The sequence below is a fragment of the Motacilla alba genome, chromosome 7 (genome assembly GCF_015832195.1).
Source record: "Motacilla alba alba isolate MOTALB_02 chromosome 7, Motacilla_alba_V1.0_pri, whole genome shotgun sequence".
NCBI lineage: Eukaryota > Metazoa > Chordata > Aves > Passeriformes > Motacillidae > Motacilla > Motacilla alba.
The window spans coordinates 27,965,635-27,984,252 of NC_052022.1; the positions used below are offsets into that span (position 1 = coordinate 27,965,635).

The following is an 18,618-nucleotide window of genomic DNA, read 5'->3' on the forward strand; positions in this document are numbered from 1 at the left end:
ATGACCATTACAAATGAAAATTGCTGTCAATTGAACATGAATTAGCTCTTTTGTTCCAAAAAGTGAGAGATAACAAATTGTTTGCTCCTCAACTAACACTACCCAAATATCCTCTAGATTGCAATATCGCTATCCCCACTTGTTCTCATTACCTAGTAGTGCAAACTAATTATAAAATCATCTTAGGTGAGATCTAAAGGGTTCAGGAACAGTAAATGCTAAATTTTTTAAAACTTATTTGAATAATTACATTCAGTACATAGATTGTGCAATTATTTCAGCAATTGCAGACTAAAAACTGAATATCTGTGGTTTTATATAGCCTGCCAACCCTGAAGGACCTACAGGTTCAATAAGGCTACTGAACGAGTACTGTCACCCTTGGAATCTGAAAATCCAAATTTATATCAGCCTCAAAGGAAACCTGACTTGACTTTCAAGAACACAGTTCTTCATCCCAGTTGATGCTACTTTCATTCCCTGGTCTCTGAGAATACATTGACTGGATCCTCAGGAGCAGCCACATTCCCATGAATGAACTTCCATAAAACAACTGCCTGCAAACACATCACAGCAAGTCCTTCCAAACATCCAGTTTCAAAGACGTGGGCAGCTAACCAGCCATCAGCCTCTGTGGGACTAACACTGTGTAAAATATTTATGACCATTAAGCAGATTTTGCAAACGTTCCACAGCATTTTATTTCATGTCCTTTACTACATTGATACTGCATTCATCTGTCTCAACACTTGTTTTTTCTTAATTTTAATAGGGGTAAGAAAGAAAGAGGTTCATGCATATCCTGATAATATGAGTATCAAACATGCAAAAAGGAGTCTTGCCATCTGAGGCAAGGAAACAAGCCCCCATACCCACATCAGCTGTACAGCTGGATAGAATAGCTCAGTCCTGAGATAGCCAGAAAGTAAAAATGCAGGGCAGAAAATGCAAAAGTAAAAAAGAAAAGTAAAAATGCAGAAAATGGTCTCCCTGTATTTCAGTATGAGCTAAAAGGGACAAAATACAGCACAGTCTTAGTAGCTTTTATCAGGGCATATCTGAAGCATTGCAGTATTTTTGTACACTAGGAGCAAAGTAATTACAATATGCCAGACTTTGCGGTGTGCTCTCTGCTGACACGGTAAACATGGCCTTTTCAAACAGTCTGAGGTTATTCAGTCCATTTTACTACTAGTGCTGGATTGCTTTTGACAGGGTTTCTCCCATACTTCATCCAGTTTTGTTTCAGATGCCCCTAAATGGAATGTGATTATTTTACTTGGGAGATAATCCCCAAACTGAAGGGGTCTCAGTGTCTGAGAAGAAATTAAGCCCTGTGAACCCTAGGAGAAATTCAACTTGGCTTTCCTTTTTTTTTTTTTTTTTAATTTCACCTCATCAGTCTTAGTCAGAGCCCCTCATAAGTATAAACCAATTGTACCTGATGCTTTCATGATAAAAGCTTGTAATCCATTAGAAAGTCATCTGCAACCTCAAAACTCAATTTACGTATGACCTTTTAAGCCATCTGATCAAAATTATTCCAAGTCACTTTGGGTAATGTCAGGTCTGACCTGCAGACTAAGGAAGCTCATTAAGGCCATACTCAACTGTAGATGCTGATGTTTCTCCAGGCAAAGGGAGCACATTTCTCAGAGGTTCCTGTTCAGTTCCTATGCGGATCATGAGCCATGTCATACATTTTATCTGCAGCTGACATCTGCTTTTGAATTACAGGATCAGGAGAGACAGTCAAGGATACAAGCACAGATGCATTAAAGCATTCCCTTAAGCCAATTTGTGGGAAGATTTTACACTTCTCTCCTAACTAGCACTTATGGCTTATTGTGAAAAGTAAGAATATAATGTGAGGGTATTGCAAACTAAGTAAGGCATTAGACACAGAAAGAATCCCCAGGACTGGTTTGTTACCATCACTGTAAAGTGATACACCATCCTACTTAGCATTTTTATTTCCTCAACTTTACATCAAATACATCAGAGTAATCAGTTACCTAACAGCGTTTCTAGACTAGTCTCCTTGGAAGATGTAACTGATCTTCTGAGAGCTCTGGCTCACAACATAATGATTTGTACTTCTTTCCCTCGGATAAGAGTCCAAAGCAAGCTGCCTTCATATAGCTCAGTTACACAACTGCCTAAAATATTAGCAATTTAAGTGTTTATAGAGGCCATAGGATTCATAACACAAAAACTATGTGCTCTGACAGCGGGTCACCATTCAGCCTGGAAACAAAGAGTTATTGTCATTCTCCTGCATTTGCTAAGGAGGGCTCCTCTGCTCGGCTAAAATCTGAAGAGACTCCATGCCTACGAAGAGTCTTATCTCAAACAGCCACGTCCAAGGGACTTAATAATTCTTCAAAGCAAAAAAACCCTGTCAATAATTAACAAAAAATATCTTCACAATCAAATTACGGATTAAGAAATTCCCAAGGGGAGGCTTTGGATCTGAAAAACCCACAGCTGGGTTGGAAGCCCAGAGGGGAGCCACAGTCCCCCAGATCCAGATTACCTCCTGAAAGCACAACACCTGAATGAAAATAAAGAACATAAAAGCCTCCACCAGGAAGCCCTGCCCATGCTGTGAGATGAGGAGCCCATTAAGATAATCCAAATAGACAGAAAGGTAGGTAACGGGATCTTTGTGCAGATTTTCTCATTTCTGTTCATCCCTGCCTTTGTAAAAGGTAAAACTGGGGCTGAAGTATCCTCTCAGTGCCCAGAGGTCACTTCTCCGAAGCACTGCTCACACCCTCAAGTAAGCTGCACTTGCCAGGAGGGTGACACTGGCTCCTGGCCTGTACTGGTACGGTCTCAGGTGTGTGCATTGGCTGGGCACACCCTGATACAGCACAGAGGGAAGGGGAGTGCTTGCACCCTGAGCAGCCCTTTTTAACAGGCAAACTCAAACAGAGGACTGGTTGTGTAGATGAAGAATTGCCAATCTGTACGGCGAGACCACAAGAGGTAAAGCATAGATTGAACACCACACAAAAATGCATTTTAGGAGAGCTTGCCACACCTGGACTGAAGCACTGCAATCACACATAGCTGCTGATAAAGTCCACTTCACAGCTAAGGACCTCACCAAGGCATTAGAAAACACAAAGCCAGCAGGTTGGAGTGAACTTTGTACACTGCCACTAAACCTAAGAAGAGTTTGCACCATATTCACAGTTTTCAAAGAGCTGTGAATATTAATACACAATGGAGCACTTACTTGCAGCTTATGTTAAAAAAACACCTCATCTTAAATACAAGCCACTCACATCTCATTCTGAGACAGGAATGCAGCAGGCTTGAAACCTGCCAACAGGTTAAGTGTCAATTTGGATAAAACACAAGAGGATGCTTTTGATACTCCTCAGTGTCTGGGCATCCCTTTCCTGCAGTCCCACTCTAACAGTCTTCCTGCCACTAGCTATTTTAAGGCTACCACGTCAGTCAAAGCACTGGCCTGACAAGGCAAGATGTCTTTGCTCTTTCCAGGTTCATTGGTCCACAGCCCCTCTGCATGCAAGAATGACTTATGTGGCTGAGGATGTAAAGAGGAACTGAGCTCAACACAGCAGCTGTCATAAGGCAGCTCATCCTTCTTAACCAAGAATTTTCCTCCCTGTCTCTCTACCCCACACTGCTCTGTGCAGCAGCCTTCCACCTAGTGCTAGCACAGGAGAAGATGACCTGTCTCAAAAGCGAGAGCCAGCCCACAAGCTTGGCACTGAACTGCCCTGACACACAGCAACCAGAGCCCAAGCTGCAATAAAGCTCACTTTCTGCTCTGTGTCCCCAGGCAGCTGGGGCCACTCTGCAAAATGCAAAGCAGGAAGAGACCAGAGTTTCCAAACGATTGTCCCTACACAGGGGTGCAGATTAACCATAACCAACTAACAACTAATAGAGTCATGTGCAATGAAAAGAGGAGAATGAGGGACATGTAAACATCTGAAAGAGAAAGAAACTAGGACACAGGAAAGGAGGTGCACTTGGCTTAATCAGAAAAACAGTCAGAAAAGCTGAGCTATGGGAAGCCATACAACAGCCCTTCAAAATAGGAATGATCCCTCTCCAACCTGTCTGGGAAGCACCTCCCCTCTCAGTGCAGCATTTGCAGTACTTTTATCTAATTACCACCAACAGGCATCTGCTGCTGTTTGCATCCTCGCTCTAATGAGCAAACGCAGCAGCCAGAGCTGGCTGGAGATGGGGAGCAGTATTGTGACTGCAGAGATTTTTATTTTTTTTTTTCCTGAAGTTCATCAGAAGTACCTGCTCCTCAAGGAGATCCAGAACTTTCACAATCCTGGGAAAATGAGCATGAAGAAAGTGCACCAGAGATATTAAAATAAAAAGAGTTTTAAAAGCCAGCAGTGAGTGCAACATTGACAGGTACACCCAGGGCTAACTGCTAACCTCCTCTGCTCAAACCACAGGGAGATATTTTGGAAGAGATCAAAGCCAATAGCTGCCTTTTGTTAAGGCTGACAAATTCAAGCTTGGGGAAATCCAGGAGGGTTGTTTTTCTAGTACTCCACAAAGGGGCTGTATCCTATTTCCAACATAAACACAAGACATGGTGCTCCAATTAGAGGTGTCTCTAGCTCATAATATGACTCTTAAGTGACATTTCTGGTTTACCAGCTTTGACAAAGTCTATTTTAGAAAGCCTCACAATGCACAAGGTGCTCTGGGAATAATCTCTCAGCACAGAAGCAAAGAAAAGATGGTTAGATATCCTCATTCAAAAAATTAGGTATTTAACTTCTTACAAACATGCCTGTTTAAAAAATGTAGTAACTACCCCATGATTTTGTTCAAAATGTACATTGGCACAAGGTTACTTACATTGCTGGAAAAACCAAGTCCTCTCCAAAAAAAAATGCTTAGGAAAAGCTATTACTGACCCTGACAGAAAGGCACAGATGGTGAATTTAGTTCCAATAAGTCTGATAAAATGCTGCACAGTCAATAGATGGAATTACTTTTTCTCCCTTTCACGTCATTTAGACCGTCAGCCCTAGACAACAGATGTAAAACATTTGTCTCGAAAGAATCACTTTAAAAACATGTTTTCCTATCATACACAGACTGAGATTTTAGAGTAGTAGAGAAGTATGGAGATTTTCTCTTCTATTTCACTGTAATAACCTGAGGTATTTCCTCTTACGTTTTGAGAAGCTCCTACAGGCCTTGCCTTAGTAGGAGTTTGTGTCATTCATTTACTTTGGGTAGGATTACTCCCATGCTTATGGGAAATATCAGTCTCCCTCCAATATAATAAATGTTTTCCATGTAGTACTTAACTAAGTTCATAGTTGATTTCTTTGTGCAAGAGCCTTGCAAAACTTAAGTTTGAGCACAAGCACCAATCTGAAATGCTTTGCCTGTATTTATCCCCTTCTAATCATATAATGTAGAGGCACAATGGTCCACCAACAGTGCCAAGGCAGAGCCCTTGGCGGACACAAGGAATCTAAACTCTGGGGGTATGAAACCGGCAGAATTGCAGGGCTCTAACAGCTAGCTGCTCATGCCAAATGTCAAAGTAGACCCCTGGATACCCCATAGCTGGATTTTCATGAATCCTTTTCTCCAATACAGTAACACGCTGAAGTAGCAGCTACACTTCAGGTAGTACTTCCAGTAGTAGGTCCAGTTCCACAGTTACGAGAGTCCACGACTTCACTACCATGAGTAAAACTGCAGTGTATTTCCAGCATCAGCACACTGGTTAGCAAAACTGTCCTTCATCAATAGTTTAGGACACCTTCTTTCTTTGCACCAACAAGTACAAGGACTCAAAAGGAGTCAAAGGAGTCAAAATGCCTCCCTCAAGAATGTAACAATCCCCACCCTGCTGTATGGCAGAGCTGTCCAGTTTGATTTTTCAGACTTAGATGACTGCTCATACTGGTAACAGACTTTCCTATTCTGTTTTCTCAAGCCTGCTTTACTCCCCCAAAAAAGAAAAAATACTCTTTCTTTAATTGCCATGTCTAAAAATCTAGCCGGAAGATGTTTTATACCCTGACTTGAATGTTTGCATAACGTTTCCCTAAAAATGCTCTCAGACTACATACTCACTCATAAAAGCTGTCAGAACATGATGAAACTGTTCTAAGCGACAATTCAAGAAAATGCAGAGATATTATCCTGCTTGTGCTGAACCATTCTTTTTCCAAAAGAATGAGCATGGGGAGGAGACAGATTCTTTCCTGTGAGAAAACAGTGTGGGGGGAAGATTATCTATCTCTCTCTATTCCCAAATGAGGGAGTGTTTAGGAAGAGTTGCCTGTGTGAGGAAGACCCCCTCACACTCAGCAGAGCACCAGGCAGCTGCTGGTGCAAATATTTTAGGTTTCGGTTGTTGCACAGAAGCCATCATCAGTACAACGTCACACTTGAACCAATCGTACCAGCATGTCGAGAAGGAAGTCTCCCCCAAACACTACCAAAATTATGAATGAAGTACAGGTGTTAGCCATTCTCCAGTGGCACAACCAGCTTCACAATCTGAAAGAGACTTCAGGAGACCACTGAGGCAGAACAGGGTTTCCTGCACAGAGATGCTGGGAGATCAGGACCACCCCTACCTCCTCCTGCTAAGCATCTGATCCTTAGAAATACATGTTGCTTAACACTGGGTAGTAAAGTTACTTACATAGTGAGGTGCTCATTAAAGGACTGGGTCCACAAAACCAGTCCTTCCCTGAACAGTGAATACATTCATGGCTTCCCAGTGGCAACTGTTGTGATTGCAGGATATAAAAAACCTTCACAATTACAGCTGGATTGCAGCCATGCCCTTTGGATATATTCTTCTCTGTGAAGGGCAGGTCTACTAATTAGAGTGCTACAGCTCTAAAGTAACAAATGTCGTTCAAGCAGAAACTTCTAATGTTTTTAACTTCTTGACGAATTTATTTTAATGTCTGTTTCACACTAGTCATATAGTATGCAATTTGGGTGCAAAAACACAAGTATTGACTTCTTAACCTAGCTGAGACCCTCCTCTCCTAAGACATTTGAACACTGTAAATCATACATCTCTCCAAAAGAAATAAGATCCAGTTTCAAAATCAAACCTAGAAAGTGTTCTATACTTAGTTTGCTAATGGATCAGTGTCAGAACTTTAAAGACTTTAGCCACACATCTCCTCAAATCTACTTACTCGACATGCTAAAGTTTGACTGGCATGCACCAAACACCCTACCAACGAGTTGCCTCAAGACAATTACAATTCCAGTTGCCCAGGTCAGCCTAGTTTTATCACATAAGCTCATCCATTCCTGACATTTTGATTCTGCAACCTAGACACTATGACTTAGAAAACGAAAACAAAGCTTTTCATTTTTAAAAAGTGTTTTCAACAGAGCCAAATAACATTTTTTTACTAACAGCTCACTCCTTTAAAAAAAAAAAAAAAAAAAAAAAAAAAAAAAAAAACAAAACCAAAAAAACCAAAAAAAAACCCAAAAAAACCCAAAAAAAACCAAAAAAAACCCACTTTGAAATGTACAAAATCCTTATTTTAAAATCATACCTCCTTGCTAATTTTGGAAAAAATGTCTGGCTCACAGCAGGGTCACCAAGAGTCCTGTAGGCACTGTAACAGAGATAGATGGATAGACGCTGGCAGGTCTTCTCTGCTGCACACCAAGCTCCTGCTGCTCTCCCTTCCCATGATCAACCCCAGGTCCTTTCCAGCACTACTGTTTTCCAAGGTTTTCTTCTTTCACAGAATATCTGCATTTTTAATTATTTCCCCAAAAATGTGCCAACTTTTCCACTTTGAACCTCATTTTATTTCTAGAGTATATTTTTAAGCTTCCAGAAACTTTCTCCTATTTACATTATTTCTCTGACTTGCCAAGCAGCATGAGCAAATAAATTCCACTGTCGAGTTCAACCACCTCTGCAGCTCACTTCTGCCTTTACAGAGAAACAGTGTTAAACAGCACATGCCATTTCATGAAATCACCCCCAGTCCAGGTCAGGACTCTGCACACAACACCAGCTAGTCAGGCTGGGAAGAAGACCCAAGTCTACATGTCTGACAGCCTCAGTGAAAAATCTGCTTTCATTCTCCTCAGCTGAGCCCTTACACAAAACCTGATCCCTGGATACTCCTCCCAGCATTGCATACTGCTGCTCCCCACTCCTTCCTTCACTGGGAACACTCACTTCATCCCACAGCTGAGCAAGAAGCTTCTGCAAGACTAATCCCTTCATTACAAAGCAGTTTCATCCTTTCCTAGATAGAGCAAGCACTTCATCACTTACTTGTGTAATTTGATCTAAAGTTTTGATCAAATCTGCCTGGCAGAATTTGTTCTTTATAACCTGATGTTGTTTATTGCTCCTTGATTTTCTCCAGACTTCCCTTTCTAGATCAGAGCCAAGAAACTGTCTCATTTGCTACACAGCTATACATAATTTTATGACTTTGAGGCCTGTTGATTTTATTTCCACCACCCCCCCACCAAGATCCTCCTTTTTGGGGCATCTCTTCCTTCTTTTCACCCAGAAAAGAAGGCTGTGGATTTACACAACTCATCTGGCTGTGTATCTACTAAACATGGTTTATACTTATTTTTGTAATTTGGCTGCATAATGCAATTTTTTTCAGATTTCTGAAAGGAGGCGTTCCCTAGTCTGATAGCATTATTGGATTATAGATCATTCAAGAGCCTGTTAACAGCTGCTTTGAAGCTCCTGCATTTAAGGGACAAAACTGACCTTGGTGTGTGTGAAGAAGTGAGGAAATACAGGTTATTATAAACACAGCTCATTTGAACTACCTGTGCTGAGCCACTGCCAGGCCATGCCCCACTTCCAGGACTGCCCTTCAACCCCAGTGGGGGCCCATAAAAGGTGCCTGCAGGGTGAAGGATGGGGGGGTATCTCCCCCAGACCCTCCGGAAGGAAGCAGTGCCCCCAGCCCTGCCTCCCCCACCACATCCCTGTGCTTCCAGGCAGGGCAGCACTGTGAGCTGCTGCTAGCTCCTGTGGCAGCTAATGGTTTTTGCGGGTATTTTTCCACAGCTAGCCTGAATTTCTGTAGAGCCCACAGTGAAATAGCCCAGAGCCTTCTTCCCAATAGTGAGCATCCTTTAAAAACAGACTCATACACTGTTGGCAAAAGGGGGTTTTCTGGTACAGATCAAGTTTTTCCGAGATCAGTTCACAGTGTAGCTCTATCTGGAGACAGTGATAACTTTTATTACCTTCCACTGCACTGGGGATTTTATTTTTTTTTTAAGACACTAAAATGTAAACTTTTACACCTTACAAACTCTGTTCTCTCTGTGCACATAAATCCTTCTGTTGATAATGAGTGGGTTTTTTTCACATATTTAATGGAAAGGTGGCCTTGTTTAGAGGGTTAAAAGTGCTCTTATAAAAAAGGACGGTAAGCCAATAGAGAAATTAGGAACACTGCTAAGGACAGTTCCTAAGGAGTAATGTCACAAAATAGACAACTTTAGCACTAATTATGTCTCATTCTGAGCATCAGGTTAGTATGATACTTATGTCACATTTTAATTTTTCCTAACAAGGTAAAGAAAGACTGTTCAATGTCAGTAATACTCTGTGTTAACCACAGGAAGCACCAGTCCATTCTTTCCTTGTCGGTTGTAGCTCTGTTGAAAACAAGAACCATTTGCATGTGTCTGAGCTCAGCCCTGAAGGCCTCCTCTTGCCAAGACTCATTTATCAGTTTAAGTAAACTGCAATGTAATTTCAAACAAAAGTTATTTGAACTAGTAGCTGGAATATTTCAACAAATAGCTGGACTGCTTTCCATGGCTATCTTGTAGCAACTTTCAAGACCAAAATTAGTACAGAATATGTGTTTTCTTCATAAAATAGTCATCTTTAAGGAGCTCTACTTTTTCTGAAATTATTGGCCACATATTCCAGTGCAGAAAGTTGGCATCTTCCCAGTAAAAGCCAATGGAGCTATAGAGCTTTACTCCAACTAAAATCCCAACATTAGCTGTGCTGTATGTTTCATTCGTCAGTGCATTGTTTTGGATTAATCATACCAGAACAGTATGAAAAAATACATTACTACTGTAAAAATAATCACATGCCCTAACTATCTCCTCAATCCTCTCCCGTAGCCCTAATAATCATGTTGCTTTCTCTGAGCTAATGTAGAGCATCTGTGAGGGTAATTTTCTTCTAAAAAAGTGTGAAAAATACATTTCTTGGTTTATACTATATAGTGAAGGGGATCACATGAAATGTTGCAAGTTCCACATAAATACAGCTGTTCTCATCTTTTTCCTAGAATATTAACTTTTCCTAATACATACTTACATGAATCACAAGATTCCATCTAACAATTTATGCCTCCTGGTAGCAGTTACTTGGAAAGGAATTATTTCAGCAAAGCCAGTATAATTACTAATGATCTCATGACTAGTTACTCTTTTTAGATGCTCAGTAAACCATCCGTAAATTCATTCCACCTACTATCTGTTTAACTTGTCAGGCAAGCTTACTGACAAGGGAGCAAGAACAGCTTTTAAAAGGAAGGAACCAAACCAAACACATACGCCTTTGCCCTGAGCGATAAGTGCAACTACTGAGGCAAACCCAAAAAATCTTTTAACCTGCTGTCATGAATGCCTGTCCTAACATCAAGCATCACTCCAAACAAGCGTGTGGCCACATGCAATGACCACATGCACAGCAGTTTAAGTTAGTGGGTTCTTTCCTCTTTTTTTTTTTTTTTGGTTTTTTTTTTGGTTTTTTGGGGTTTTTTTTGTTTGTTTGTTTTTTTGTTTTTGCACACTTAACTTTTCTCCCTCCGACCCATTCCTTGCCCTTTACAACCTCTTTTTCCTTTTTTGTGGCTCAGCAGAGCTGACAGCAGCTTGGTTCCTCCAGAGCAGAGAACCAGAAGTCACCTGCAATTACGAGCTGCAAGAGCAGCTACTCCTCAGCGTCGACAGGATGGAATAGATGAAACAGACAAAGCAGTTAAGAACAATCGGCTCTTTCCTGATCCATTTAAACACTTTGCAATCTCCTTTAAACCTTCCCACAGCTCTGCTAGAAGATAAAACCCACTAGGACAAACGCAAGCTGGAGGCAGTATTTCTGTCTGTTCACAAAGCACTGTGAGGTGGCAGAGTAAGCCCAATTCTTCACCAGCTGGGTGCTTCCAGGTTCTGCCCTTCTGACTCACTCCAGAAGCGTTCGGTGCCGCTGGCTGCCCTTCCAAGCACACGCTGGCATACACAATCTAAATTCAGCTCCGCAGAAGCATGTTCTGGTAGCAAACAGAAGCTCTTGATCAAGTTAAGTGTGTTGTTTGCAGTTCAGCTAGTTGAATATGAGATAGATACAGCCTGTTCTCCACCTCAAAACCAATCCCATGGCAATCATGTTTTCTTTTAAACAGATTTAAGTCTACTGTTGTATATATTCTTCTCATCAGAGCTACAACCATCACTTGTCCAATTATTCTGTACTCCTGCAGGTTGCCTAAGTTGTACAGCAATCAAAAGCCCCCCTGATCTTTTACTTGTTTAGTTTCCATATTCTTTTGTGGTTTTTAATAATTCAAAGGAAAATACTATGGAGTTGGTTTCTGTTTTGTTTTGTTTTTTTTTTAAATAACCAATGCTCTTGGCTCCAAGAGTTAGTCACAATGGACTGCTCATTTTTTGGCATGTCTTCTGAGTATTTTTCAGCACATTCTCAATGGCATTATGCAACCATTTCGTTAGTCTCCACTGTTTCACTTGGCAGTAAAGGTAAGTTATAAAATGATGTCAACTCTTGGAAAAATAGAACAGCCAGAGGACAGTTTCAGGGGTACACAAACACTAAAATCACATCCACCTGGAATTCAGAAATCTCCACTTGAATATCTGTGATCTCTGTTTTTCACTAATAGCCATATCATCATATCACAGTTATCTAACACATGTGGAGCTACACAGCTACTCCCATCACCATTCCATCACCCATGCCACCCCCAACCCAATAAAAAATAGGACCATTTGGTCCCATTTGTAGAGAACCTTTTGGACATCCAAAGGTGAACTCGCATCCAGTTCCACACAAAAGACAAAGCAATGATGTACAGTCTTCCTCTCTGGGCTCTTCACTATTGCAGTTTGGTGTGATACGCATGACATGAGTCAGCACAAGGCAACAAAGCATTATTTGTCATCACCTTGCCACTGACAACCCTACTGAGTGGTTCTTACTCTAGAAATAAAGACGTAACTAGATCTTCCAGATGCCTGAATACAGGTAGTCTTTCACTGAAGATACACAGCATGTTTTTGCCTCAAGTCAGTCAGTGGCTTCTGGCAAGCCGAATGTTTCCAGAGGAAACAAAAATAAGCATGGAAATGGTGCTGACAGAAAAAAGCTGTTTCTTGAGGAGGTGATCTCCTTCCCCTCCATCTCCCATGACATTGGATGCCAGGTGGAATCGTCTCTTCAAGAGCTAAGGAACTGAAAACTCTGAGTGCTCAGAATTAAAAAGTAAAACATGAAAATCTTGATTTTACTGAAGTGCAGTTATCTGAAGACCACTTGACACATTGAAGCAACTGCTGGCAAACATGAGACATGGGAATGGACATGTTTTGCCTCTTATCTCTAGACATCTACAATTTTAAACAAGTAACACAGTAGAGCTTCCCTCACACACAGACCCCAAAACAATCCAATACTAGTGCTGTTTTTGCAAAACAGGCTGCTATGAGCATTTGGATCCTTTCCCAACTCCAAAGCAGCTGGCACTGCAGTCTAGAGATCACATTGCTTCTGTCAGCATCAGGGCTTGTCATTAGCTGTTAGTGCTCCAGAGGGGACAGGGTAATCTTCCCAGGAAGTAAGGGAAAAAGAAAGAGCCACATGGGTGGAGAAGAGCCTCCCATCCCCAGTTCAGCCCTCTCAAAACAGCCTGACATAATCTGGCAAAAAGAAGATGAGGAAAAATCCTGTTGTGAGGGGAACAGTCACAAACTGACAGCCCCCAGAAATGCATTGTGCTTTCTCATACAGCCGAGCATGCAATTTTATGAGGAACAATTAGGGCAATGCATAACAGCCAGTGGAGCAAAGAACTGCTGACAAAAGCTAGTGCACCTATACATGTCAATATTTTCTAACCAATATCTACAGGAGTCTCTCTAAACTCCTGTCAGAATGAAATATGCCCCAAACAAGAATTCACATTTTTAAACAATGTCACTGAAATTAAATACCATACATCAAGTGGATAAACAAGAGTCTACAAGTAAAATCTGTGGGGTAAAGGCAGAGCAACCGAAACCCATGCCTCATTTTTGTAGCTAGAAGAAACTATTGTCTTTTTTCAGTGACTGCATTCCATTCTTAACACATGTGAGACCTGAAGAAGAAATGATCCTGAAAGACTTTAAAAATAAAATTGAGCTACTATTTGTACTTCTCCTCTAAGCCAAGCTCTCCTCTGCCAAGCACTTGTGTAAGTATTTAATTGCAGTCTCATGGATTAATCAGAATCATTGGGAGCACAGAGAAAAAATCCACAACTATCTGCAAAGACCACAAAGGTCAAAGTAACAAAAAAATTTAAGTAGTTAGGCTCTGTTTCAAATGCACCTTTAAATACCATCATCATGAATACAATTTTTTTAAAAGGCTAACTCTATGAAAAGCCAAGAGAACATGCAGAAGTTATTTATGGCACTAAAACAGTATTCTCTTTTTCTTATTGTAAATACAGAAACAGCCCTGGATGCATAGTCTGTGCTTACAGTGTCTAGTGCACCATACAAGTCCCTGCCAAATCTGCTACACCAATGCATTCAGCACACATATGCTGACCTGGATTTTTTTCTTCAAACTTTATCAGTTTGCCTTCAGGGTATTTCAATTCAAACACTGTTCAGAAAACTCTTACTCAGGTAAGCATCTTTCCCTATCTTTTATGTAATACATGCTCAAAGAAAGCAAAGTAAGATCCTGAGCAAGAATAGCCAACTACTTGTACATCCTTGGAGAAGCTCAGCACGAGCCATGGTTTGGTGCTTGTAGAGGAATTTCAGGCATCGCTGTGGCATTAACCAGTGCTTTGCTAGTTTAGAGGCTCTCACTGATTAAATTTACAGGAGATGCTCAAACTAAGAGAGACTCGAGCCAGCCCACGTGGTGAAGTGCTAAGTTCATGGCCCCACTCTGAACTAGGGGATTGTGTTTGCTTTATCACAGTATGCAGCTCTGTGTCATGGGTCTGCCACAAAAGTCACAGCCAGCTGCAATGAAGGAAGAGGAGGCAACAGCCAGAAAAGGAAGCAAAGGGACAATCTGGTGTAAAGCAGAAATAAGGGAAGGAGAAGACCCCAAAATACTTCTCAGGAGCCTTGCTCCTCAGAGCTTGCTATTCTAGGATTCATCTAAATGGAGTCAGCAGACACTTCTCTGCACCCACAGCTTTGATAAGCTCTCACAGTCTGGTAGCTTCAATAAAGTAGAAACAAAGAGTGAGTTTGCCTTTATTATGGCACTATGTGGTACACCATAAATAACTGCTTAGAAAGAATAACTAGACAAACACTTCAAACTGCATTTGTCAGATAAACTGGGTAGAAAACATTTGGTGATCATATCAGCCTTGCTATTGTACTTATTAATTTGCTTTTAAATCCAGCAAGCAACAGCAGACTGCATGTCTCTTAGTCATTCATGACGTCTCGTTGTTCTTTTTACCCCTCATCGCCCCAAAGCCCATTAAAAAGAATGGGGCATTAGAGAGAGGAAGCTTGCTAACCCTGCCAAATCCAGAGAATGCAGCCCAGCCACCAGAGCTTGATCCCTGGGCCAGGGTAGCAGCGTGCTGTGGGTTCTGGTACACAGGAACTCTGCCGGGCAGAAAGGAGACACCTCCTCCCTCCCCAACACTCCGCACCCTGCTCTGCAGGCACCACGAGGCAATGCCAGGGGCTGTGGGGACAGCAGCCACAGAAGGACTTGAACCCATTGGTAGTTTAAGCCCTATACAGGATTCACCATCTATCAACAGCGTAATGTGTATAAACATCAACAAATATAACTACATGGATAGAGTTGCTCAGCAGTTTTAAATAACCTGAAAACATGCCAAAAAAAAAAAAAAAAACAAAACAAAACAAAAACCTCCTAACAATCAGGTCTGCATAGATGGTAGTTTATTCTTCTATTATTTCTATCTGTTAATTTTTTTCTTCTCTTGACATACCCTAACATTTGAAAATGTGCCAGAACAAACTGCAATAGAAACTGTCAAATGCTCTCTCAAACCTGTGCAGTTAAGAAAAAAATTGTTTCATTGCTATGCATTACTCTCTTTCGTGCTAATTTTGTGGGTGAAAAACTGGTTAACGCATCATCTTCTCTGCTGAAAGCAGCCCAACTGGATTTTCTCTACTAAGGAAGCAGGGGCACGTGGAGGACAAGCAGCAGTGTCAGGGGCCCAGGGCTCCTGGAGTGCAACCCTGCAGCTCCCCGCACAACTTCAGCAACACAACTGCAGCTCTCAAATGGGTTCACCTGCACCTGCTTCCACTTTGAAGCAGCTACTCCATCACTGTGCCATAGCTTGCTTGGAGTTGGAACCTGGCTAAAAAATTAAGCCACTTCTTAAAAAAATGGGATTTCTCCAAGACAGAGGTTAATTTTAATGATGGCATTAGCCAAGTAACATCTACCCAGCAATGCCTTGGATGAAAAGGGACATTTGTTTGCTGAGTTTACTCCCTGTCAGCTGAGTGAATTTTCAGCCATAGTAACTATCTATTTAGCACCAACCCTTTATGTGACTGAAGTCACATCTTCTTTTCAATAATAACTTTGTATTTCATATTCATCTTGTGGAAGGAGCCACCTGACCACACTGAAAGCTCTAATGCTTGGAACAGCTTTACTACCCCAAACACAGCTTTTCTCAAGGCTCAGCCAAAGATGAGAACCTCTGTAAACCATCCCAGAGGCATTAATTTTAGTCACTCAAATCTTTTTAAAGGCTCATCAGTGCTAATGAGCATCTTTATTACATTTTCAGCAGTAAGTAACTCAAGCAATGGCTCGCAATTAACTAATTGTATGTGCACGGGAAAGAAACACTTGAGTTTCTTTTAATAATGCATCACTATTCATTTACCAGTAGCCTAATAACACCATGACTGTTATATTTGAAAAAAGTTCTTCCCTTCATAACAGACAACCTGCCTGGATAAAAGAAAAGTATCTAGTAACCTCTCTCTTCTAATAGGACTCACAGGAAATCATATGTATCCCTGCAAATTGCTACAACAACAGTTTTATTGCTTCAGAAAGAGGAAAGTAAAAAAAAAAATCACTCCCAAAGTTAAACAGCTATCATTTCTGCTTGGCATTTTCAAAACAATAAATATAAGTGGTAACTGCTCGTGCCTTCAGGCCACTGAGCTCTGACTTGATACCACTAACTAAAGCAAACCTACATTGTAAGAAACATCTCAGCAACAAGCATGGTTTGAATTATTCAAATCCAAAACAAGAGCTAACAAATTCCCTTTTTCAAAGAAAAAGTACTAATAAATTATCCTTTCTAATCTGGCACTGCAAGCAAGAGATTTTTTTGTGATTTTTAATGCTAACAGTCTTAGAGATGGGAGGGGCTAATCCTTAAGCAAATGTTGGAGTTGTCTTGGCTGCTTCCAAGAGCTCCAGAGCATTCAGTGGCATTTAGCCACAGTGAAAGCCCTGACAGAGTGCAATGTACTTGGATCCTGCAAATGCCATGGCAAACTTGTTCGCCATTTGGGAGGTCTGTACCCTCAAACGCAAACATCTGGACCATGGTTCCTCCTACAAATGCAGAGTGGTGGGTGGGCTACACTCCATGTGGCCGTGTTCAAATCTCCTGGGTTGGCAGCAATCCCCAGTCCAGCAGATTCCCTCAGCATATGCATAATTTTAACACACACTACAACAACATTTAAACTATGGACATGCTTAGTTTATTGGATCAAGGCATGAGTATCTATGCCTGTGCCTCTACACAGATGAAATATTTTCTCTGGGACTTGCTTTGGGCAAAATTCCTAAGCTTTTGCATGGAAGGTTTTCTTTCCTGTGCTGTCCAAAAACAGTAAAATCAACTATGAAATGGAGTACATAAACCATTTCTTCCTCCTTCCCTTCAATCACCTTGCAAGTCCAAAAAAAGGCCTGAACACAGTCTGTTCCAACAGGCACAAGTTTGGGTTTTTTCCATTATAAATATTTGTTTCGGCAGCCTATCCCGATTTGGTATAATTTTGATGTGATACAATCCTGTTTACTTCTGGTCTCTGCCAACATTATCTTCCTTTTCTATTCTGGTTCCACTAAACAAAGCACACTAAATGAAAAGCACACTAATTTTTTTGTGTTCTAAAATACACACATCTGTCATGAATACCTATCCTTTCTAGAACCCTGAAAACACACACCTCTCACAGTCCAACATCCCTAGTTTTCCCCTTGGCAATATACACCAAACCAAATTGAGCAAAGCTGATCCTAACATGGGAAGCTGCAGCAAACAAAAACATTCAGGTTCTTGAGTTTATTTTCAGCAGATTCATCAGTATGAACTTTTTACACCCACTAAACGAGTTCGAGACTGCCAAGCAGCAACACACGCTGGAAGTATCAACAGAGTCTTTCAGGGTGAAACAACATCCTGAGGTCATGTAACTGCTCCATTTTTGAGGAATGTGAGGGAAATGTATAAACAAACAACAGGCATATACCTCCTGTATAGCACACATGTTACTTGTGTTAAAAATAAAGAAGCATGGTGGAGAGGGGAACCCAACCCAAACCAATGGTAAGTACAATATAAACTCCTTTAACCTGAGCCATTTATAACTCATCTTTTACCAGCATAAGTGATTTGCAGTTCTGCAAGCTCCTAGTTGTTGAATCTCTGTGCACATAACCATGACTCCAACTGTTGCTTCAAAATAAAGAAACCAAAGAAGTGTTAGATCTCAAAGTCAGAAAAGGAAGCAACTTGCAAAAAAGGCCAACTGAGTTCTCCTCTGTGCATACAGAACAGGTAATACCCCACCAAACTTTATGGACTACTGGATCTACAACGTCATGCTACATTTAAATTTCTGTTTCTTTATAAGGACCTAGTCCAGCCTAACTCCAAAGTGTTCACTCCGTTATGAATTATCAGATGCTGGCAGCAAATGCCATATTCTTAAGATTTTGCCAGTGTTTCCACAAGTAGACTGGAGACACATGAGACTGAAGCAGCTCCATCCCAATATCCTCAAAGTGCCCTTACCCTCACTATACTCAGAGACACAGACAATATTCACAGGTTACACCCACAGGCAGCTCCCCACCAAATATCCACCAGATCCAAACCACAGTCAGCTGTCCTCATTAGCTAATGGCATTTGAAACAAAGCAGAGTTCTGTGGGCAGACCCACTTTTATGGTCTGAGGAGGGGCATTTTAGATCATGACAATCACTGGGAAGCCTTTCAAAGAGGGTGGGTCCTGAGGCTTCCTAAATTTTAAAGATCCTGTTTGCACTGTCCCCAGATCCCAAAACT

The 18,618-nt window shown here is 41.2% G+C and overlaps 1 protein-coding gene across 5 annotated transcripts in view; it reads right to left on the bottom strand.

Annotated features, from left to right (window-relative positions):
- The window catches only part of PLCL1 (phospholipase C like 1 (inactive)), a 182,858-nt gene that overhangs the window by 109,889 nt on the left and 54,351 nt on the right, over positions 1 to 18,618 (bottom strand). The gene's annotated exons all lie outside the window — the stretch shown is intronic.